The sequence below is a fragment of the Pollicipes pollicipes genome, unplaced genomic scaffold (assembly GCF_011947565.3).
Source record: "Pollicipes pollicipes isolate AB1234 unplaced genomic scaffold, Ppol_2.1 Scaffold_7261;HRSCAF=8764_pilon_pilon_pilon, whole genome shotgun sequence".
In the NCBI taxonomy this organism is placed as follows: Eukaryota; Metazoa; Arthropoda; class Thecostraca; order Pollicipedomorpha; family Pollicipedidae; genus Pollicipes; species Pollicipes pollicipes.
The window spans coordinates 52,212,798-52,236,131 of NW_023597054.1; the positions used below are offsets into that span (position 1 = coordinate 52,212,798).

Here is a 23,334-nt window from a genome sequence, read left to right on the forward strand (position 1 = left end):
TCTTTATTTAGAAATGGTGCTGATTTTGGATCTGGAAGGCTGCATTTTATGCATCCCATGCGACACGCGACGCCTATGCCACCCGTCCTGGAAACCGCTGTCAAATGTTTTGCATTACATGTGCACGCTTGGGCGACCCGGTCCGACCGCCCGTCCTGGGCTGCCCGTGCCGCGGCAGCCGCCAACCTTCCAGTGCATGTGCCTCTACAGTCTGACCCCGACTTCCCTCCAGCGACGGCGGACCTGAGACTGCGAGCGCGAGGTCCGCCGCTGACGACCGTGCCCCTCCCCTCCCCTCCCCCCCCCCCCCGCCCTGGAGCCGCGGTGGCACCCGAGCGCTGCCGGCGGCTGCAGGCTGCGCTACTGTGTCGTCATCGTGTGATTCTTCCATCTCTCTATCTCTGTGTGTCTTCACTGTGTATCACGTTTTTTTCGTTTTCCTCAAGCGTAATTGTGCAGATCATGTTTTATTTCACTTACGAAGGATGTGATCCTGCCGGGCGGCAGCCAAGGAGAGGAAAGGTCTGCAACCTTGGGAAGTGTCTCCCTCAGGTCTGCATTTTACTTGATTAACCAAAGATGGCTCCGGACAGGAAGTTAGAAATTGTCGCGGTGCATCCTTACCCGGCTCCGCCATTTTTTGCCTGTAGAAACATTCTGGCTGTTCCTCAGGAAGCTGGTCTGGTAACATCAACAACTTGGTGCGCTTGCCACGACTTACCCTTCACTCACCTGTACCATACCCCGTCTCCTGTCACGGCTCTCGATGACACCTTTCTTAACATTCATTTACTCAACCTGAGCGGTGCTCAGACTCCTCATAAACCTAAACTGCTCCTTATCACCGGTTGATTCCAGCAATGGTCATGCAAGTTAGCCGTAGCATCTCCATGCCGCACAAGGTAAGAGCAGCCATGAAAAGGAAAACGCAATGACACTCACTTCGAAACTTAGCTATTCGCGCTTTATTGAATACAGACCTTCACTGGACAAAATATGAATAATCAGACGAGATGTAGTACTACAAATAGGCCAACACTCACAGCGTATTTTAGAAGACATCAATAGACAACAGTCTTGGCGCGACTCGGCTCAGAATGTGTCGATTTCTTATTTAAATGAGAACTGGGACGCTCTTTCCCGAGAAGTAGGAGACAGCTCATTCTTTGCCCCAGCTCATGCCAGTCAACATACCGTCTCCCCAACACTCACTCCAGATAATGGTGAGTACTATAGTTAGAAAACTCCAGAATATGGCTGTAACCGTGGCGTCAAACGAGATCTTGGCCCCCTCCCATACTTTCGTGACACGACTCTTGCAGCCGTCGTGGTGGTACACGCCTCCGCCCGAGCCCCGACCGGATGGCCCTTCTGCTGCCTGGTGGCTGTCTACAAAACTATTAATGCGAGCTGCACCGACAGATGTCTCTAGAGCGGTATTCGACGGCGGCATGGATTTCGAGCCTGAGTCAGGGTCCTTGGAGTTTTTCTTGAATGGACTAGGAATAGCGATCGAGTTATTCGCCACGTCCGTTGACTGAGGGATGGCGTAACAGGCGCTGGATTTGGTAACTATGTAGTCCTTGGGTCCATTGACGCCACAGCAGTGCAGCTTACTCTCGAAAGCGTATAACGCAGTGTTCCGCACCTGGGACGGCAGGCGCACGTGGTAGCGCTTGATGTCGCTGTTCATCTGGTCGTAAGGTGTGTTGGTCGAAGTCCAGGATCGGCCCAGGAACGGCGCGGTTTTCACGGTCACCACCTTCAGAAAGACGGTAACCGAGAGCGAGAGAGGACTATCAGCGCAGTCTGCCAGCGTGCGTGCGATGCGGTCTGCCAATGTGCTTGCGGTACAGTCTGCCAATGTGCTTGCGGTGCAGTCTGCCAGTGTGCGTGTGGTGCAGTCCGCCAGTGTGTGTACAGCGCAGTCTGCTAGTGTGCGTAAGGTGTGGTCTGTCGGTGTACGTACGGTGCGGTCTGCCAGTGTCCGTACGGTACAGTCTGTCAGCGTGCGTGCGATGCAGTCTGCCAGTGTGCGTACAGTGCAGTCTGTCAGTGTGCGTACGGTGCAGCCTGTCAGTGTGCGTACGTTGCAGTCTGTCAGTGTGTTTACGGTGCAGTTTGCCAATGTGCTTGCGGACAGTTGTCAGCACGGCGTATGCGCGCAACTTGTGCATCTCGGACGTCGAGGATCATAGGTATGCATGTCACGATGTCACAGTTTCCTTACTCCTATGCACTTCAACAAATCCGTCACACTGACACGCGCTCTCTCTCAAAATACCAACGTCATTTGAAGCCAACATCTGTTCACCTGTGTGAAAATTTGTTGGTCGTCGTGTGACACAATGTTCATTAATCGCGACAAGTCTGCATACATATCAGACTCATTACAGAAAGCTGCACAATGGCTTGGCGGTAAGCTCGTGAAGCTTCAGCACCTAGCACTCGAACGTCAAATGGAACAAAAACCAGCATGTTTGAAACTCCGGTCGTTTCATAAAGATAACCCAAAACTTGGAGTTACATCATGCTACCCTAAGCAGTTATCAGACCTTGCGATCGCTAGCAATGTCTGCTATACTTATACGCTGCAGAATTGTCTCATAGGTCAAAATCGTTCACTTATTGACCAGACGCTTGTTCTGCCCGTCCTGCAAATCGCATTATGACGCCGACACAGAAGCATCGCTTCATACGCTTCGGGTGGGGGTACGCTGAGCTCCTCCCCCCCCCCTTTTAATGCTAAATTGAGCCCCTCATTGCTCCCCTGAGCCCCTCCGATGCATGTGAGGAAAAAGGGAATACTGGGCCAAATAAACTCAGAAGAAAAGTTGCAGAACTATTGGTACGCTAGGTGCATAGACACATCACCATTAGTAGCGCGTTCGTCTTGTACCGATGACAACCGATAGCCACCTTATATTTGATATGCCCCTCCGTCATATATTATGCCATGCTGTAAATGTTTGACACTATTGTCACAGGATAATACCTGGATTGGGACAACAGCAACTGACTGCAATGCATGGCAGCCTTTAGATGTACAGGGTGGCCCAGATTAGCACGTTTCCCTATAGAGTGGCAAGTGCGTTTGTCCCTAAAGAGTGGCAAGTGCATTTGTCCCACGATCGTGAATGTGGTGGCATTCGACTGCCAAGCGAATGGCAAAACACAGCTAGCGACAGCGGTAGTCATCAGTGATTCCGGGTCAACCATAGAACTTTGCAGCGCAAGCTTAACATGCTGTAACGCTCAGTACGGTCCATCCTGCCCTCTGACGTCACCTGACTGTTAGTACGGCTGCTGCCACTGGCCACAGGCTATGCCAGTGGAAGACAAGTAGCGAATGCCTAAGTGACTCGACCCCCCCCCCTCCCCCTCCCCCCCCCCCCCCCAGCCACAGATCGGTAAATGGTGAATCGGAAGGGAGATGCTCAGACCGGCTGAACTATCGGGAGGCACATTGCGTGATGGGGTGATTTAAAGTAAAGCCCGACGGTGTATCTACCACCTGGCTGCATCACAAGAAGGGTGCCGAGGAATGAAGTCAACATATTTTGTGCGGCGTGTTCCATAGCAAAAAATATTGTGGTGGTGCTGATCGACTTTTGGGAATGAGCTGACCATGACGACGGCTTCCAAATGTTGAATGTCCTCAATATAACAACTACTTTTTAGATAACGTCATTCAACCACTTACTCCTGGTACACTGAAGGCCGATTATTTCCACCATGAAAACTCCCTACCCATCATCCGAAACCCCAAGATGCAGGGCCTTTCTTGTTTAGATGGCCTTCCAACACGTATCAAGCCGTTCGTCACGCCGTTGTTTTAAGACAGTCACTCTGAATACTTAGTCGGTCCTCAACCTTCACCTGCTCTGTCCTTCCAGTTGCCGACAAGTCTGTTGGGAAGGTCGTGCAAGTTGCGTTCTACATTTGTATATACGTGCATCGTGGAAATGTACTCGCAAATTTTCCACAGGGCCACAGACACGTCCATACGTGTCTGGTCACTCCATTTTACAAAACGCCGTCTTTTTGCATCTCGAGCTACGCTTGATGAGCAATGAGCGATATCTATGTTTGTTGAACACAAGTGTTCGAATTCCGATTTTTGTGATTCGCATCTATGCTATGCTTTCCACACACAAAAAAAAAAATGGGGCGTCACGTTGCTTTGAAAGGGAAAGTAATTTCTTCTCAGTAAAACAAGCCTTAAATCCACCACACATTTTTCTCTCCATCGGGCGCAGATTATAGTGGCCAAAGTCCGACGCGAAATCAGATTTTGGGTAGACTTGATCAACCTTATCGGGCCGGCCACCCCAACCGATTTTAGAAGATGACACCGCTGCGACCAACAGGTGGCCATAGGTTACCAAACTATGCTGTGCTTGGCAGTCACATTCAATTATACCACCAATTTTGATTTCCCTGCGTGCGTTGGTCTTGTTATGCTTCCTTGAAGTAACCATATTTTTAAGGGAGCAGACTGAATGTCGCGTTAAGGGACCTGCCTTGCGGGTCGCACCCTCAAGTGAAAATCGGAGGGCCCTTTGCGTCGGTTGGGACCCCTGGGTCGATAAAAGCCTCTGTCGGTCAGGCGTCACTAGCACTGACCAGTCGGCTCCGTGTCGTTCTGGACCTGAAGGCTCATTTCCGAAATCGGGGCAAAGCCAGGGCGCGCGATTTACATCAGTTTTGGACCCCTAAGTCAATAAAAGACCCCTTGTGTTGACCAGGGATCCAGGGGGTGGGATATTGTCATTGTCAGAGATTGCCAGACCAATATCAAACGGGGACACTGTCTCTCTTATCTTTCTGCAGGGTTGTCTCATTTTCAACCCTTTGACCAGCGTAACCAAATCGAATGAGCTCTTACGAGGGTGAAATATATTCTATCGCTGATCCTCACCTATCTGCGATCTGTGTACTGTCGCAATGATTACCAGCTGAGCGCAGTGACCGATCGAATTGATTTCATATTTGACAAACGGCCCTTTAATAAGCTGAAATCAGGGACGCAGGCAGAGTCATGGTAAGGGGGAGGGCATAAGGCTGAAAAAGAGCCTCCTGATGGTGAAAGTCCGCAACTCTCCCCAACAACAAGATACACCGGATATCGCCCAGTAGATCTCCGGGAACATGTTACCACGATTGTTTCTCTGTATCTTTATTTTTCATTTTTACCGGAATTAAAGCCAGAAACCTCCAGAAGATTTAACTCTGTTTATGTTTTGAAGTTATTCAAATGAGGAAGCAATTACTGCATTAAGTACTGCGCCCGCGCTATTAGTTTCACAAAAGTTCAGCGGACTCCAATCCGATAGAACTCAAAGGCTTTGCAAGCATTTTTCTGGGTTCAAAAAGGCATATTGAGCGCCCCAGTGAACGAAGATTGTAGATCAAAACGGATTCGCAATTTTGTATCGACATGGCCAACCCAAGTTGGTCTGCAAATGTTCAACCTTTAATCTCAGTTGTTTAATGTGGGTAGGTGTAAGTGGTAGACTCGTAGAAAGTAAGTACTTTTGGACGCTTTAGGGCATCAATTCGTGCGTTTAGACAATAATTCGGCCGTATTCGTCACTTGTGCGATTTATATTGATAATAGGAACGGATTAGTGTTCACAGGACAGCGAACTGGCGCTGGAATCCGGCGGTGGAATAGGAAAAGTTGAGGCAGAATCTCTATTTTTCATGTTGCTGTAACTGTTCCTTTGGTCAGAGGACAATCTCAAGACTATTACAGCACCAGTCTAATTATATATCTTATATTGATTGCAAGCACCAGTTTTATCATTAAACGATGCAAACTGATCTCGTAAGACTTCGGAACCGTTACTTCACGACGGTAGTTCTCGCGCGTCCATGCCCGCCGCCTGGTGTCATCTACAGTAGCCAATGCCGTCCGGTTTGATAGAAACTGCAACCCCAGCCATGGCTGCTCCTGCTTCTAAGATTGCGAGTGCGCGGTCTCACAGCTTTGCAATGTAATTTCACAGTTTGATTCGATTTTGCAAAAGGATGTGCGTTCTTAAGCGAACATGGTTGGGCCCTTTTCGTTTTTGGCCTTATGATTCACTCTACTGAACACTAATGAGACCCCTAACCTTTTTCCGAGGGAGGGGTCCCGTGGGTAGAACCCTAGCAGGCCCATTCTCGTTCCCGGCCAACGGCTGAAGGGCCATTCCGTCCCAACGCGGATTGTCTACCGGCTGCCTTTCTGGCGACACGGAGATGGGCCCCCTGCTCGATCAGGAGGCCCCTTCATTATGCATCATTTATTGGTCCCCTCCCTGACTCAGGAGACCCTTTGACCCAGGCAGTTTGACCCGGATCGACGCAAGGGCCCTCATTGACGAAACGAGATTTCTTATCGCCGCAGGGGCCAATAATTGGCACAGACACTTCAGCTTGGCCTAATGGGTCATTGGCTGAAATGGGTTTGAGGTCCCACCGCTCAATGCTGGTGGGCTTGAGTCACACAGGCCTTTCCGTTGTTTCGTTGTGGATTCTCATAAGTTATCATGTCTCATTGCATTGTGAGAGGGCGCCGACCAACTCAAGGGTCCCTGCCATTAGAAGTCCCGTCTTTGTCCCTGTTCAGCAAATGTCCTTCTGCCCTATTCGAAACCCCTTGCAAACACAGGACCCCTCGCTAGGCACTGTGGGTCCCTGGCCGTCACAGGTGCCCTCATTGTTTCAAGGGTCTCGACCAAAGCAAATCGCGGGCCCCTGCCTCACTGTTTGGGAAATGGGCCTCTAGGACTTTGACCCAAATGCAGCCAACCGTTCGATGCTGTTGGTCTCTGGCCGAAACAGTCGCCAGCATTGTCTCAGGGCCCCAAACCGGTGGTAAGAGACACTTCTACTGGCGTTGGAGGTCACGGCCTTGCAAGGGGATGTTTGAATCAGGACCCCTTGCCATCACAGAACTCCTGCTAGGAGGTTCTGTGATGGATGATCAGTGATAGTACATGTCCATCTACATGATCAGTGATAGTACATGTTCATGTACATGATCAGTGATAGTACATGCTCATGTGCATGATCAGTGATAGTACATGTACAGTGATAGTACATGTTTCACCTACGTAAGAGGTATTTCGATATGGTTACGCTGGTCAAAAGGCTACAAGCAGGAAACGCAACGAGATAATTCTGCATGAAGATAAGAGAGACTGGTGCTCCTGTGTGATATTGGTCTAGCGATGTCTGACAATCCCAATAGCCCACCATAAATAGCCTTAAGTATGCCAGTAGGTGCTAACGAAAGTGCAGATACGGAGCAATCTTTGAAATATATCATGAAAACGCTCATCGTTTCCAGATGTGTGTATTAAAAGGCGTAACTATGAACATTTACAAGTCATTACAAAGCGCAGCCTTAGACACATAAAGCTCCTGACCATGGCCGCAACTGCAAACTCTGAGTATTTTTTACTGTGATTCGGTGGTAGCTTGATATCTCCACTTGTATCACATTACACCTTGAGGGTCGGCTATTTTCAACATTGGAGCTCACTGTATGAATCTTGCATTCCGATGGGGAGGTTCTTTGTTCCTTCTAACTTCACCAAACCCTGACACAAAAAGCGGTAAAATGAGTCTTCACTGAAAGCTTTTTTACCATTTGCAAGCGCGTAAAAAGACGGTAAGCGTGTAGTGTGCACATAGGCGTATTCACCATCCACCTGGATGCAAATGCCTTAATTCTTCCACAATCATGAGACTTAACTCTTAACATGACAGCTGCCTCACACTTTCATTCTGCTACCCTTTGCAGGACACGCGACCAGTTTTCTACACCATTTTCCCGAAGGTAACCAGGACCGCGTTCCTGGACCTCGACCATCCACCAGGGGTAAAACCGAGGGAACCATTGCGACCGGTGGCAAGGTCACAGACGTTCTTTGGCCGCCTACGAGGTTATGGCGACATGTTATTTGACATCACGCACAACGTAATACAAATTGCACGGACATAAAAAGTGCCAACGGCGAACAGCGCGCTATCATCGAAGTGAGCTTTTCACCACATGTGGGCAGAGCCCGTATCCAACACCAGTAACTACAGACCCGTACCACTTATGGCGTCAAATATTTCGGTAAAAGTGCACAACTACTGCCTCTTGTTGGAACAGACCTGGCGTGGCGCGCACATACCGCGGAACATCGGTACGACGGGCACAACAGGCGATCCTCTCACGTCGGAGACAGTGACGGCGCGCGGGTGAGCTGGCCGGTGCTTGGAGCGAGCAGCCGCGGCGGCATCCGATATTACGTCCGGCTTCCCTGTTACACCGCAGCGGTGACCGGCGTGGCTATCCGACATCCCATGCGCACTTGTCCATGTTTCACCGCAGCGGTGACCGGCCGTGTCCAACATTCCACCGCATGTCCAGCAGCGTGGCTGTCCAGCGCTCCATGCGCGCTTGTCCATGTTACACCGCAGCGGTGACCGGCCGTGTCCAACATTCCACCGCACGCGTGGCTGTCCAGCGCTCCATGCGCGCTTGTCCATGTTACACCACAGCGGTGACCGGCCGTGTCCAACATTCCACCGCACGCGTGGCTGTCCAGCGCTCCATGCGCGCTTGTCCATGTTACACCGCAGCGGTGACCGGCCGTGTCCAACATTCCACCGCACGCGTGGCTGTCCAGCGCTCCATGCGCGCTTGTCCATGTTACACCGCAGCGGTGACCGGCTGTGTCCAACATTCCACCGCACGCGTGGCTGTCCAGCGCTCCATGCGCGCTTGTCCATGTTGCACCACAGCGGTGACCGGCCGTGTCCAACATTCCACCGCACGCGTGACTGTCCAGCGCTCCATGCGCGCTTGTCCATGTTACACCACAGCGGTGACCGGCCGTGTCCAACATTCCACCGCACGCGTGACTGTCCAGCGCTCCATGCGCGCTTGTCCATGTTACGCCGCAGCGGTGACCGGCGTGGCTGCCCGACACCCCATACGCACTTGTCGGAGAACCGCCACCACGTCATAGCGCCCATTCGGGACGAAACGCAGCTAGTAGTTCTGCATCGCGCCTCGGTTACAGTGTACCAGCGTGGCGCGCACGCACGACCAGCCTCTCCAATCCATCAATCGATGGCGATGGCTCCACGGCGAGCATGGCCGGCCGCGAACGGTGGTGCCCAGAACAACCGTCACCTCATCCGGCATTTGGAAAATTTCAGCTCAACGATATCCAGCACAAACTATGTGAGGGTGATGGCCAGATTTCCGTGTCGAAGCTGAGTTTCTGAGCGTGCACTGAACTCTGCCTCCTCGTACAGCAGTACTGGAGAACTAGTTCGCCGTTTAAGAGTTCAGGATAAGGCGATCGGTGGTCCTCAAACTGCCAAGCGACGGCCGAGCGGCGTCCTCCTCGTGCCAGCTGGGCAAATGTGCTCGGCGCCTGCACCTGGAAAACAGGGCGACATGAACAGGGGCGCAGCCAGGGCCTTGGTAAGGAAGTGGCACCGGGCTGACAGAGATCCCTTGCTAGTGAGACTCACCACCCCCAACCCTGACAATATCACAACAATATCACTGGATTTGGTCAGCATTCTTTCGTGGACGCCCAAGGTACTTTGTTGGTTGTTATGTTTTGTCTGCTTTAACTGGAACTGAAGACAGAAGCTCCAGGTGATGCAAATATAATTCCATTTTAGATACCGATAAAATAAAAGAACCAATCATTCAATGATAGCTTCTAACAAGCCGCCGGGGATGTAAATTACATGATGGTTTATTCGACCCCTGCTAAACTAATAGCAGGGGCTCTATTAGTGCAAAGCCCTCATGTCGAGTTAAGAGCCTTCACTATACCAGACGCCGATTAAACGACATTGTAGTGGCAGATAGCAATTATATTGACGTTACTCAATATTTGGAGCTGTATTTACCCTTATGAGTAAAAAGGGTTCAAAAAGGCTCCTATTTTATATTGTATTGGATTTTATTGAAGGTCGTTAGATCTTCATCAAAAGTTACCGAAAGGCTCCTCATGCCGAAAAACCAGGAGGTAAATGTCTTTGTTATATTACGGGCAGAGGCGTTATTCCAAGTTCTTCGGGACTCTACAGGGGTGTTTGGTAGCACCAGACTGAGCACATGCGCAGAACCAGATGGGGTCAAACAATTTTCATTAACATGACTAGCCGATGTCCGCCTGGGAATTTTCAGCCTGGACCATGGGAATATTTGCTGAACACGGGAACAGGGACGGCACCACGATGTCGGAGGGCTCTTCCTTTAGTCGAGACCCTTTGACAATGAAATGAAGTATACTAAATGCCACCGAAAAGTTCACAATGAGACAATGACAGGGTCCCGGGCCCGTCAAGAGCCCAGTGCCGAACAGGGGGCCCTCCGGCCGTCTCAGCCAGCGGTCCGTGGATAAGCCGAACCGTGCCTCATATACGCACTTGGGTAGCGCATTTGTTTGTTCGTTGTTTGTTCTTTATCTTCCCTAAACATTGTTGATTAAATAAATCTAAGATAACAGTTCACGATAAGCAGGGCTCATCGTGTGTGCCTCGATCCACCTCTCGACGGTGAAATTTCCATTAAATGCCAGAATTTTGTGGCGGAAGTTTTATATGTCACAATGCTCGGCACGGTTCGCCCCAACCTCTGACCTCCCAGGCCTTGATCAGCCGTTGCCATGGGCCGCAGGTCATCCCAGTCGGGGGCAGTGGTCTAGTGAAAACTTCTAAAGCCATGCGCCCCCCTCCCCTTGGTCTCCTGGAGATGGCTGGGGGCCTGCCGGGTCCGCAGGACTCAGTACTTCCTAGTTTAAGACGCACTTGAGACTTCTGAAACGTGAAACATGAGCCTTCGAGGCATCCAAATGGAGTGCAGAATATAAAAAATGAATATACGACTCGGCCTCCATTGCGACAACATTTGGACCGCTCGGCTAAAATGGCCGCCATACCTCGATTTGGTCCCGTCCTGGGCGAAATCCGGACAATGCCACTGGTCAGAGGTAAGAAGTAGCTTGTTATAAGCAAGCATACATTAACGCAGCCGAGGGGATAACTCGTTCCGAGGCCATATTTTCTTTTAGTGCCGAAAATGGCCCCAGACAGCACAAAGATAAACTGTGATCCGTTCTCAATGAGCTGTGCTCCCTCTCCATAAGAATCATCTTGACTGAGTTCTAGCGTATGACATGCATGGCGACTCCATCCCTCATCCCGCCAAAGGTGGACTGGGGTCGCCAGGCCCCCTGACCTATTGAGATACGCAGGGCGAAAAAGATTACGATTTAATTCATTTTGAGTGATTGGTAATACCCCTCCACCGGCACTCCGACGTTTTAAAGGGGGTGTCCCACCTTTGGGGCATATTTCAAAAGTGTACTCGAGTGAAACCCCAGTACTAATTACGTCTAATATTAGCACATTGGGCGGCGCCATTGCAGCACCTTCAACACAATATGAGAGTCAAATTTTATTATTTTCTAGTCTCAAGTACGTTATCATCATTTTGTAAGAGCACCACACTTATTCCCCGCAGACGCGACCATCGTCGTCACGGCAACCACCTTGCGCATCTCTAATGGTGCGAGTAAAAGAACGCCTGTGGTTGGCCGAGCGGGCAGGAGCCTGTTACCGAAAAAATGGTTGGTTTAAGTTTGAACCAGTGCGTCACCATGGGCCATGTGATACTGCCATTCCCGAGGCCAAAGTGCGCTTCAAGAAGGGGCATTGTGGTTGACGCCATAGGAGAGAAATCAAAAACATAGTTCAACGTTTGGTTGAGTTTGCGGGATCATAGCTTCATGTTCTCATGTCTTGATTTTAATTGTCACCTATTCTCTGTTTTGTCTAGTAGCGTTTCAAGCTTTCGTCGCACTTGTGGCACAAACATTTTGACGCTAAGGGTGTTGCAAACATTACAGAACGCACACGTTGGAAAAAGCAGGGCGAATAAACTGCATTACTTTCATAGTGGTGAGCAAGAAATCAAATGAGATCTCTCCCACAGGGTCCGCTACTTTTAATAGAAATTCTGAGCTCTTTAGGATTTCGAAAAGCTAGTATTACTGATCAGATCGCATCTGATGTAAAATTAGGTGAAAAGTGCGAAAAAGGTGGAATATTTCCTTTAAGCCTCGTGTCTGGTCAGCCTGGTATACGAGATTTGAACTGGCATTGGCATTGTACTGGCATTGAACTGGCATGGCACATTGGTGCTATCATGAATGAGAGTTTGCAATTATACAAAAGTGGACCGTATTCGAGCAGTGTGGACTGTATTCAAAAGTGGAATACGACCTATTTCTCCGCCGAGAACGCGTACAAATATTTTATCTCGCCTCGGCGCAATTGTTAGCGCGCGGGTCTCTCTCTTATGAGGTCAATGACCGACATGACAACTCCCATCCCCTGAGAGTAAAGTGGCCTTAGCTCGTGGCCGTCAGGTTTGGCCCGCTTGGAACCGGATGGGCTTGCGCACCTCCCGACCACTCCTTGTGAACACCTTGGCTGGTTCGTATGGTGATTGGCGGCTTAGATTTTGCCTTTCATTGTCCTTTGAAGGTTTATTCTCCGTTGTTTCATCCCTGTATTCACTCCTTTTCGGTGTGTCTGAAGATCCATTAGTTGATGTCTCACTGCTGATTTCATGTGTTGTCCATTTGCCGTCTTCTACTGACCTACTACTGCTGGCCGCTTGTGACACTTGTCCATGTGGATCAGAACCTCTCCGTTCTAGCGGATGGAAATTTGCGACACCGCGTCGCTGACTATGGCATACATTTGCACCTTGCTTTCTCATCGGTCCTTCCACGTCATTTTTGCCGTTTTCGGGTCTCGTCACAGACGGATTTGACTCCGTCTTCTTCCCAGCATTTGCTTCTCTTCCAGCTGGTTTGTTAGATTGCCCAAGAAGAAGCCTCTGCCCTGCATGATGCGACCATGTCAGTCCTCCCACAGTTACTTGGTAGGAAACAGATCCAGTGCGGTCAGTCCTCCCACTGTTACTTGGTAGGAAACAGATCCAGTGCGGTCAGTCCTCCCACTGTTACTTGGTAGGAAACAGATCCAGTGCGGTCAGTCCTCCCACTGTTACTTGATAGGAAACAGATCCAGTGCGGGCAATAATGCGACCTTTCTTCCATTTTGCTCCGCCAGCGCAGTTACGCACCAGAACCGGATCACCAGCCGTGTACTCCGGATTTTTTTGCTGGCATTCTCCACCTGCTTGGCTTGCGCATTCAGTACATTTTCGGCGGGCCTTGGCTTCAGTAGGTCCAGTCTGGCTCTCATGACTCTTCCCATCATGACTTCCGCGGGTGTCACAACCGTCGTGCTGTGTTGGGTATTTCGATACCTCATCAAAAACAATGACACCTGTAGTTCGAGCGGACCATCGTCTCCACTCATCAGACATGCTTTTAGTTCTGCTTGACTGGCTGCACTATTCTTTCAGCGAGTCCGTTGAACTGAGGACGATATGGTGCAATCCGTATGCGCTTGATCCCGAGCCTAATCATGAACCCAGTCTTGCGAATATCTTTGACAGCTCACTGATTGTCGCTTTTGTGGTGATGTACTTCATTGTGACGATGTTTGGCCACCTGGAATGGCTGTGCACCACCACTAGATAATAGCAGGCTCTGAAAGGTGCAGGAAAATCCTAGATGGACGCGCTCCCACGCGTCCTACATGTGTGCCCAGGGGTGTAAAAACACTGCCGGTCCTTCTTTCATTCCGGTCTGGCACCCCGGGCAGCTGCTCACCACATTTCGTATGTCTTCATCGATCTTTGTCCATCACGCATAGCTGCGCTCTAACATGTTTATTTCGTTAATGTCTGGGTGGCTGTCGTGCGGTTCACTCAGGACTGCTCCCCGCAGGCGCTCGGGCAAGAGCACTGTGTTTCACCACAGTACACAGCCACAACTAGGAGACAACTCGCTTTTCTTTTATTCAAACGGCTGTAGCTCCGGCGGTACCCGCTCCGGCTGGCCGCTGTGGAGATTCGGAGCGACTCTTGATAGCACTTTATCGAGGCCGATGGCTCGTCTAACATCGTCATAGATCAGCGGTTCCATCCTGTCAAACTGCTCTCGGAGGCAAACTGAAGCCTCATCTGGGATGTCAGCTAGATTTTCCTCCCTCTGAATTGGGAGGCGTGACAGGATGTCCGCCATCGAATTTCCTCTACCTTCCTGCATTCAACATCGTATGCATAGGCTGCCAGAATCAATACCCATCTCTGTATTAGGGCTGCCGCCAGCGCAGGAGCCCGCGTCTTTGGTCCCAAGAGAGCAGTGAGAGACTTGTTATCAGTCACCAGGGTGTATCTCCTACCCCAGAGGTACTGCTTGAATCGGGTGACGCCGAAGATGAGGGCCAGTCCCTCCTGTTTTGCCTAAGCGTAGTTTTTCTCAGCTTTAGTGAGACTTCTTGAATCAAATTTCACGGGTCGCTCGTTTCCATTTTGGTCTACTTGCATTAGAACGGCACCCAAACCATGTTGACTTCACTTGCATCAGTGACCAATGTCATCGGTTTTCGTTCGTCCTAATGAGCAACGCAGGAGCCTGAGCGAATCTCTCCCTCAGAGCCTGGAAGCTGCTTTCTTCGGCTGCCGCCCGTTGTCATAGTTGCCCCTTCTCAGCTAATCGAAGTAGCGTGACTGCTACCTTGGACATGCCTGCCATAACTCTGGCAAAGAAGGTTTCTGCTCCCAGGAAGTTTCTCAGCCCGCAGGTGTTCTGAGGTCTTGTGCCTTTATCACGGGTTCCACCTTTTCCTTCACTGGTGTGACGCCTTCACCGCTCAGCTCTACTCCTAGATAATGGACTGGCGTCGTCACGAACTCGCACTTTTTCGTCTCCAAGACGAGCTTCCATTCGTTCAGTTTCTTCAGAGTTTTATTCAGCCGCTCCAGAGTTTCGTTATCCGTTGAGCCTGTTACCAAGACGCCATCTAAGAAGCAGGTTGCACCAGGGAGGCCTTTAAGCACCTTTTCCATCGTGCTCTGGAATGTGGCAGGCGATGCTGAGATACCATATGGCGAGCGTTACAGTCAGCTGCTGAATGCCCTCGTCCAGCCTCATCTGTAGGTACGCTGTGCTGAGGTCCAGTGTATAAAACTTCTTCATACTGGCCGGCTTCGTCAAAATGTCTTCCAAGTTCGGTATGGAATCTTGCCTAACTTTGAGCTGTGGGTAACCGTGCATTTATAGTCACCGCACAGTCTCACCTCTCCGCCGGGCTTCGGCACCACCACCAGGGGTGTGCCCCAGTCAGAACATCGGTCCTTTTAGCGATCCCGAGTCTTATAACGTTTTCAGCTCTCTGTCGATTTCGTCTTGCAGCGCGTATGGCACTGGTCTCGCGCTCTCGAACACTGGCTCTGCCATCTCTTAACTTCAGGCTAGCCTTGATGTTGGCTAGCTATCCCAGCTTACCATCAAAAGCTTCCTTATGCTTGTTCAGGACTTGCTCCTGCGACAGCTTAGCGGGTCCCTTTTTAGTGACTTAATTGACACGTTTTCCGGTTAGCTCCGCCGGTATTCCGCTGAGGAGCGAGACTTGCCCGTGAGCTGCCATGAGCCAACGGCTCTGGACTTCGCGATCGTTGGCTGCAGTCGTTGCCAAGAATTGACCGTCCAGAATCAGGGGGATTTTCGATTCATATGGCGGCAGTCGCCGGTTCGTCTTTGCCGCTTCAATGCCGGCCAGTTTTACAAAGTCCGCTAATGCTCCAGTGTGGACCAGTACCTTCACAATCTGGCCATTCAATTTTACTGTGGTCAGCCGGTCACTGTCCGCAGTGCCACCGCCAGATGTGAACGCAAAATCACTGGGTGCGATTTCTTCTCTTGTTGCATTCACTCACTTGGTGAGACTGGGCTTGTCCACTTGGTGACTTTTGCACATTTTTGCAAAGTGATTTTTGCTACCGAATTTATCGCACATTTTTCCCTTTGTGGTCCAGCAGTCGCCTGCCGAATGTGATCGTCTGCCACAACGGTAGCAGGGGCCCTGACTGGGTCCGTTTTTGAGCACTGAACATGGGCTGCATCCTCCTCCTCTCGTACACCGTATTCACAAAATCAGCTTCCGTTTGCGGCTCCCGTTCTGGGTTCGGGTCGACCTCTCTTGTCAGGTTTATTTCCTGTAGTTTTCTTGCCTGAACCCTGGCCTGCAGATATGACTCCCACATCTTCATGGCGTCATCTGCCGTTAGCTTTTGAGCTTCTGGCATCCTCACTTGCAGTGTTGGGCGCGGGCATTTTGATATTATCACATCCCGGATAAGCTCAGTTTTCTGATCCCGAGAAAAGTCACACTTCTCTGCCTGCGTCTTTAAGCGTCTGACAAAGTCCCGGATATTTGCCTCTTTATCCGTCATCGACATGTCATGGTAGATGTTTCTTTCATACAGTGCACGGACTTGTGGATTGAGAATGTGCCAAAGCTTTTCTTTGGTGCCTCTGTACATATCTGGCTGGCTTGAGCTTAATTCTGTTTCGTGTACATCATTCAATTTTTGTTGGATATTTGTGCCCAGCAGTTGAATTGAGGATGCTCTCTTCTGAATGACTTCTTCAGTGCCTAAGGCACATAAATGCGGTTGAAATCTATCCAGCCTTATCTCGAAGTCGTCCCTTTCACTAAACTTTTCTGGTGTGCTGAGACTGAGTGGCATGCTACTGTGGCCTGTATACCGGGTCCACAGATTCACAAAACACAATTGCGTTACCCGAAATACCGAGCGTCGAATCTCTGTGGCTTTTCCCGGGTCTACAGGCACACGAATCACGATTACAATTGCGTAACTTCAAACGACTAAGTGCCATGTCACTGTGGCATATACCAGGTCCACAAACTCACAAACACTACAACGTTACGCCAAATCGATGTTACGTCTTACCTTGATCGTATATTATATTTCTTTATTGCAAAGATCCCATCCCCGTCGCCATTATGTCACAAATCGGAGTTTGCAAAAGTATACAAAAGTAGGCTGTATTCGAGTAAATGACATTTGAGACCACAACCTATTTCTCCGCCGAGAACGCGTACAAATATTTTATCTCGCTCTCGGCACGATAGTTAGCACATGGGCACCTTTTATGAGGTCAATGACCGATAACACTTAAAGGTCAATGACCGACATAACAGGTGCACATGAACATTTTGGTGACAGCTGAACTTTTGGTTTGCTGATTCGGCTATGCATCACCATTATGGCTGCCTAATTAACTATTTCCCAGATTTTACCACTGTTGTATACACCTTACAGACACACAGACATTGCCACTAACGTGCATCTGCTCATACCAAAAAATAAGCTTCATTTATAATATTGCTTAATGCGCTGAGAACGAACGTTCTTTTTTGACAAGTACCACATGAACACAACCAGCCACAAATGTAATACAGCAAACCAGCATATCGCCACGAGGCGTCAATTCGCTTATCCCTACGCGCTTGTCGGGGACTCCCATCTGGTCACCTTTTCGGGCAAAATGGATTGTTCGGGGGTCCTGTACATTGGGCCTTGGCACTTGAATGTCGGGTCCTACGCTCTTGTCGGGGGCCCACTTGGTAGCCTGCTCAGGTGCGCTTGATCTTTGTGAGGCCTTTCACACTGGGTCTTGGGTACTTCTCGTTTGAATGGAGGGACACTTTGCTCTTGTCGGCCCTCTTCTGATAATCTGTTTTGGAAACACTTCGATCGTTCAGGGGTTCTGATGGCCCCTGAGCGATCGCAGTGTGCCATTGGGTCTTGGGTACTTTCTATTCGAATGGAGGGCCCTACGCTTTTGTCGGGGGCCCGATCTGTTAACCCGCTCGGGCTTACTCGATCGTTTGGGAGCCCTCCGAAGTGTGTCGTGGGCATTTAGTATTTAAATAAAGGGCCCTACACTCTTGTCGCTCCCCCCCCCCCCATCCCCATCTATAAACCTGCTAAGGTACCCTGGGCTCTCTGTACTGTGTTTTGGTTACTTCTTATTTGAATGAATAACCATGTGCTCTTGCCGAGACGCCATCTGTTAAACTGCTCGGGCCAGTTGGGGATCCAGAGGAAGGTAGGGGAGCACGGAACCTTGCTCCCTTGTGCTCTAAAAGGGACTCAGCCTACGAAGGGGCCATGACCGGCCGAACGGACAGAGTTTTTCTTAAACACAAAATGCAACGAGTTGGACGTTTTCGGGCCTCCAAGAACAGTCCCGAGCGAAGGTGAGGAGCCTGTGAGCAGACAAAGTTTATCATCCGCTGATGGAGGGGGTGATCATTGGGGAGCATTGTGAGGCTCGTTACGCTGTTAAGAGCCGTAACGCTGCCACCAGGGCCCTTGCCTGCACTTGCCGGGTCTATCCGATCGCTAAGAAACCTTTCGCGTTGTCCTCAATCTCTTTGCATTTTCTCGTCGGACCCTTCGCTGCTGCTGGAGCACAATCTGCTAACCTGCCAGGGCACTCTTTTTCGATCAGCGGCCCTCGGCGGATTCTTCCCGTTCCCGAAAAAGGTCCTATACGCCTTTGTCGGAGCCAAATATACCGGGGTACACTCCGTTGCTCAGAGGCCCTTCACATTGGTCTCAAGTTCTTTGAACTTGTTCGGAGGGCCTTGTGCTGTTGCTACAACCTACATAAGGTAAGGCACCGAGTCACTTGATGCTCAGGGGCCCTCTACATTGATTTATAAGTATTTCCCTCGATCTCGTTTGCGGAGGATCCTTCACTCCTATCTGAACCCTTTCTGTTGACCTAACCAGGCTCTCTTGATAGCGCCGGGGCATAACTTCACGAACACTGGTCTTAAGGTTTTTCCTTTGCTCACAGGGCCCCGTGCTCTCGCCGGGGACTGTATGTTAGCCAGCCTATATGTCAGCCTGTCGGGACACTCCTGATCGTTCAGGGACCCAGCACGTCGGTCTTGGCTTCTTCTCGCCTACTCTGAGGACCCTACACTTGCTGGCGACAGCCTCTTTGTTGGCCTGTTGCGGTGCCCATGAAAGCTCAGGCCTCGTCCCCAGTGGCCTCAGTGCGTTAGCCTTAGAGCAGCAGTCGGATATGCGCCAATAATTTTTTTACGCGCGGTTGTGAAACATGATTTTACGTTACATCGACGTCGTAGGCGTTATTTCCGTTGTGGTTTTAATTTGTGAGACCTATTATACTTGTGCACGACATTCTTGGTACATTTAAAACACTAGGATATTTTGTACTCCCTCATAACAAACAAAAGCAAAGATCTGCATTAGTCATCAGCCATCAGCCGGTCACATCAATCAGATAGCTGCCTGTAAATAGCTGGGAATCAAGTTCGTGCATGACTTAACTGGCATCTAGCAGCCAAATTCACTTCATTTGGCTATTTTTCTTCCGAAAAATTTAGCCTTAAGATGCCAGAATTCCCCATGATCTGGAGAAAGTGGACAAACTCTATGCATGTGCATGCGCAGCACGCCTATTTTTCTAGGACTGCACACAATAAGATGGGTTTCCGTATACAAAATAACGCAAAAAGAAACTTCAGATTAATGGCCGGAATGCGAGGTCCTTTTATGGGCTTAACTCTAGGAGGCCCACAATATAGTGTGCTCTCCTTTGACGAAGTCCTGGATCCGCCCTTGATGTTGCACTAAACATGATTGCGTATAAGTTATCAAGTCAGCGGCAAACTTTCTCACTTAGCCCTTTATTCATTATCTCAGTGCATCCAAGGTGGGCTAACAAATTAATAAACCATGCAAGCAGCCTACAAAATTTATGCGGGCCGAGTACAAGAGAATAATACGTTTCGTCAGAGGGTAGTAAAACAGAAATCGGAAAAAAAACATATGCCAAAGAGTCTGAATAGGATGCTCAATCATGGCTTTGCATGAAGCTGAATTTTCAACTAACATGATTTTCTACACCAGTTTGTGGGTCATCATTCAATAGCGATAAGCAAATATTGACTACACCACTGTGTTTGTTTGTTTTTTAAAACTGTTTTTATCATTTGATCCCAACCATTTGAATAGATGGATAACTGGGATCAGAGCTCACGCTGGGCAGTGCTTGTTGTGTGAGCCCTGAACCCTAGCACCCGATCGCGCAATTCTAGGCAACGGCAAAATTTAGTGGCGAAAGCTTGATGTGGCGCAATGCTCGACACAGTGCGTGCTGCCCCTGACGTCAACTGACCTTTAGCGCGACTGCTACCACCAGTCACAGGCCATATCTGTCAGGGGCAAATAGCGAGCGCCTAAAACGACTGGAACCCACCCCGTCACAGGTGGGTGGATCGGAAGGCAGGCGCTCTATCCAGCTGGGCCACCCGGGACAGACGCATGTTTGTTTGTGTTTGTTAAAAAAACAAACAAGATTGCATGTAAAACAAATTAAAACATACTTGCCAGCATCAGTTTGACCAAACTTAGACATCCTGTACTCCATGTCAACAAACTACTCTACTCTGCTCCATGTCAACAAAACCAACCCAGTATGACCTTCCTGAACTGAGAGAAAACAGCCCTGGTGCTACAGGATTCGTGGTTAGATAGGTCACTGACAGCATTGTTGAGAATTAATTTCAGTGCAACATTATCGGGAATTAAGTCCCGTGATATTTTGTGTTTCTGTTCGTCCTCCAGCAACACTTAAAATGACAGGGACATCAATTTGCATGATATAGGGAGCTAAAAGCCCGCCAAAATAACCTTCGTAAGCATATCCTTCTCAACTAATTTAAGCCGTCTTCATGTCATGCGTAAGTTCTAGTTTAAGGTTTTGTGCTGTATATCAAAGAGGTCTTATTTCAGCCACTTAGTTGCCTTGTCTGAAAAATTGCACCAAATAAAGTAGATTTTGCGCCTTAACCATTTCCTGAATGGCTGTAACATTCCTGTGCATAATTGGATCAGTTATGGACCTAGGCAGCTACAATTTATTACCCATCACAAGATCTCACTGAGAAAAAGGCCACTGGCGTTGTTCGTTAAGCTGTATGCTTATTAGTTAAAAAACAACAGGGAGTCGCATCGACGCCGCTACCAGCCCGCGTTATGAAAAACGACAAATCCGGGCGAGGGTTAAGAGGGTTCAGAAAAAAAAACATTAGGGCCCATAACCAATTAACGCAAACCCAGGCCCCTGAAAGATCACACCATTAAAATCACAGTAAGGTGTCAAAGGGTGGGATTGAAGGTTGTGAGCCAAGCGTTGCGCAATGCTGTATTCAAGAGATAAGGTCATCTATACGTTTCGAAAATCACGGCATTTGTTTGCTACACATCACACAAGCACGCCAATTCACAAGATGATAAATAATGCTTACCGAATAGAGGCCTTCTGGGCGCCGCCAACACCATCCCGGTCGCCTGCAGCACAGTGCGTTCCGCACCACTCCGAGGAACAACATACACTAATACGCAACGGCGGATTTGCAGCCAACGGCTCTTCTACCATATCCAAAACCACCTTACACCGGGTTACGGTGTTGCGCTCTGAGGGATCACCTTCCGACGGCATCTGAGGGTAACTTGTAGATGGCGGGGGTTAGGTGACCATGGCATGCAAGGCACGATGAAATTCGACCTGTCAGGTTACCATCTGACCAGTAGCGCAAGCAGGGGGGGCACAGGGGGCGCGTGCCCCCCCCCCCCCCCCCAGGTTCCGAGGGGCCCTTCAGACCCCTTGGGACACAAGATGATTGCCCCGGAAGGCGGCCAGAGACCGCATTACGGGGTCCCAGCCCGCAGGGCCGGGCACTTTAACACCAGCCAGAGGGCCGCGCGCGCTGATCAGAGGCCCCTGCGTCGATAAGGGCCTATATGTCAATAAGACACCACCAGTAACGCACAGTCTGATCCGTGGTGGCATGTGCCTGATGGCCCATTTTCCATGCAGGAACAAGGCCGGAGCCAGCGATTTACATTGGTCGGGACCGCAGCGTCCGTCAGCGCCCTACAGCGTCCGTCAGCGCCCTGCAGCGTCCGTCAGCGCCCTGCAGCGTCCGTCAGCGCCCTACAGCGTCCGTCAGCGCCCTGCAGCGACCGTCAGCGCCCTGCAGCGTCCGTCAGCGCCCTGCAGCGTCCGTCAGCGCCCTGCAGCGTCCGTCAGCGCCCTGCAGCGTCCGTCAGCGCCCTACAGCGCCTAACTGGGGGCGCTGTGTTGACACGGGTTTCGAGTCGGCCAGAGGCAGCGTTCGAGGAGCCCCGGGGAGCCCAGAGAGCCCACCGAGTTTGACGATCAAGAGCCTGATTGAAGAGTCAAAGGGCACGAAGGAGGGCTAGACGGAGTCTTATTCAGGGGCTTGGCCTCCGGGAACTGACCCTCAAATGGCAGTCAGAGGACCCTCTGTGCTGCACAGGGACCGCTGAGACGATATGGGCCTATATGTCGGCCAGGCACCATCAGTACCTCACAATTATGGTTATGGGCCCGATACCCTCATTTCCCAATCAGCTATAAAGCCGGGGCCAGTGATTTGTACCGGTCGGATTTGCCCCTGTCTTTGTTGGGGGTCCACAGTGCGAACCAGAGGATCATATGCTTGCAAAGGGCCCCGAGCCGACCAAGGGCCATGTTCGAGGAGGCCCGAAGAAGGGCCCGGGTGGTCCACCAGAACTGACGATCAAAGGTCCGGTTGGATGACATAAGGGCCTGAAGGACTAGCTGTAGGTCACATTAGTCGCGGCGAGTAGGATCGGACCTGAAAAAGCAGGCAGAGGTCCTCCTGCACCGTTTGAGAAACCCCTGAGACAACGCAGGTGTTTAAGTCGGCAAGAGACCACGAACACAGTACAACTGGCTCCCTGTGAATCTGAACCCTGGGGATCCATTTTCCCTGCAGACGCAAGGCCGGTGGCCAAGATTTGCATTGGTCACGGTCCCTGAAAAAAAATAAACGGGGGCCCCTGTGTCGGTCAGGGACCCACAGTGTCTAACAGGGGGTCATATGTCGGCTAGTGGCCCCAAGTCGGATACGGGCCCTGTTTGAGGAGGGGCCGAAGGGCCCCTCGGGATCAAAGATCAAAGGTCTGATTGGACTTGGACCCGGCCTCCCACCAATGCCGTGATCTGAAATATCAGAAAGATTTTATGGCCATCTTTTTTAGGGTATCTATCCCTATTTATAGGACCTCGACACAGAGCCAAACAGTCGATTCCATGTCTGTCTATGCCCTTGAGACCCATTTACCAGGCAGGAACAAGGCCGGGAAAGCGAACTCGAGGGGGCCCGAACGGGGGCCGAGGGATCTCTCAAGACCAAAGATCAAGTGCCCGGTTGCAATGCTGAAGGGCCCGAGGGGCTGACTGAAGGGCACATTGAGGACCCGTGGAGCCGTGATCTCAA

General features: G+C 50.4%; 1 protein-coding gene across 2 annotated transcripts in view; it reads right to left on the reverse strand.

Annotated features, from left to right (window-relative positions):
- Positions 1–937: 937 nt before the first annotated feature.
- The window catches only part of LOC119111941 (protein shifted), a 50,719-nt gene continuing 28,322 nt past the window's right edge, over positions 938–23,334 (reverse strand). For both annotated transcript variants that reach the window (XM_037235824.1, XM_037235826.1), the window contains exon 10: positions 938–1,762. The gene's annotated coding sequence lies outside the window, so the exon portion shown is untranslated. The remainder of the gene's footprint in view (positions 1,763–23,334) is intronic.